This window comes from Ochotona princeps, chromosome 1 (genome assembly GCF_030435755.1).
Source record: "Ochotona princeps isolate mOchPri1 chromosome 1, mOchPri1.hap1, whole genome shotgun sequence".
NCBI classification, from domain to species: Eukaryota; Metazoa; Chordata; class Mammalia; order Lagomorpha; family Ochotonidae; genus Ochotona; species Ochotona princeps.
The window spans coordinates 73,821,512-73,823,334 of record NC_080832.1 but is presented as its reverse complement, the minus strand read 5'-3'; the positions used below and the strand labels follow the sequence as shown (position 1 = coordinate 73,823,334).

Here is a 1,823-nt window from a genome sequence, read left to right as displayed (position 1 = left end):
CATGTTAATCTAACCCGAGGATGTGTCTCACGTGGGAGACTCATTCAGCCCCCGGCAGTGCTGTAGCAAGGCTGCCTAATACATAATAGATACAAAACCCAACCAAAAAATAAAAATAGACTCTTGCAAACCCTGTCACCCAACACCAACTCGTGCACTGAAGTTGACCTACCACTGTGCTGTTGATACCTGACCACTTCTTCATTGGAAACCTAGACCCAAAACGGAAACAATCTTTACCCCAAAACGAGAACAAAATAAAACGAGCCCCTTGAGGTTTATGGTGTACACTTTAGGTGACCACACATACAAAGAGGCAGGGGAGAGGAAGTAGGGGTGTGAGAAGCAAAGCCGAGGGACAGAACACATTCAGTTGGGCTGCAGTTTGTACAGAGGGCTTAGTGGAACCGCAGGAAAAGCTCCGATGGATTAGTGTGCACATGCCTGGAGCACCAGACCCCTTCTTGGCAGATCCAAGAACAGGGAGCTAGGGAGGAGGCCATTCCTGTCATTTCAGTTTTAGAAGCTCCACGTCAAAGACAAGGCATGAGGTGGGATGGTGCTCGGGTGCCCGGTGGCACTGTAGGCATAATCTGGGGAGATGGTCAGTTTGGCCCTCTGACCGACACTCATCTGGGCAAACCCTTCTTCCCAGCCTCGGATCACCTCCTGCTTGTCCAGCATAAATTTAAAGGGCTTGTTTCTGTCCCGGGAGGCGTCGAACCCGGTGTAGTGCACCACGCAGGTCTGGCCGTGCTTCGGGAAGGTGCGTCCGTCTCCGGGGGGAGATGGTACCCACCTGCACTTCCATGGCGGCGGCTGCGGACACTGGGCAGGCGGCAGGGGCAGCGTGCACCGAGCGCGGACCTGGCAGCAGCACCGCGACTCGGCTCTTCCCCTCCAACAACTATTAAAAATCATAGTTGGGATAAAAATCTATTCTGAAAGGATAATTGTTTTATTTTCTGATGGTAAATTGAGTTTTGTTAAGCTCGTAGTTGGGGAATTTTTACCTCTCTAGAAATCCTAAAGTCTAGAAACCACTGAACTCCCTTTATGTTAGCTGTACCTGCTAATACACTACACACAGGCCTGACAGAAGGGGATAGAATGGGCCGACTTGGAAAGACTCACTCACATCACATCACTTACTACAGGAATCTGCCCAGCAATGCAAAGGCAAGTGAGATTCTGATGTGACCATAGACCTTTTCAGGACTTCATTGGTTACAGTAACAAATGGGTCAAGAAGAGGTTTATGGACAGGTGACATGAAATAAGGTGGGATGTTATCATGCTGCTGACATAGCCAAACCCATTACAAAGAATACCCAGTATAGTCTTAAGAATTCGGGTGTCTCTGAGGCAGCCCATGCTAAAAAAATATGGCCAAAGTTCAGGCTGCTGCTTCCAAAAAGCAAGTCAAGCTGGGATCCCTCACCTCGCTAAAGAATTTGGTTATTGTCTGCATCAGTTGGTGAGCTCCCTATGGCACTCCTCTGCTCTGTCTGAGAGTAGCAATAGAATAAAGCTGGACTCTTAACTTCTGCATTCTTAGCCCCATGCTGGCTCAGTTTGTCCTCCTCAGCAGGATGGGGGGACTGTGAAGGGTTAATTTAGCTGGATTAATCTGTTTATTCCAGAAGTTCACCCTGACAAAGCAGAGATGTTCTAGGTGAAAGGTTTTATCTGGGGCATGAGGGAATTTTGGAATCTGTGAAATCTATCCTCCAGTATGAGGAAGTACAGTAAAACTAAACCAAAAATAAGCAAATCCAAACCCAAACCCCATATTAGTCCTCCAGTTACACAGAAACATGAAT

General features: G+C 47.9%; 1 pseudogene; it reads right to left on the bottom strand.

Annotated features, from left to right (window-relative positions):
• Positions 1 to 271: 271 nt before the first annotated feature.
• LOC131481693 (peptidyl-prolyl cis-trans isomerase FKBP1A-like) lies at positions 272 to 820 on the bottom strand (annotated as a pseudogene).
• Positions 821 to 1,823: the final 1,003 nt, after the last annotated feature.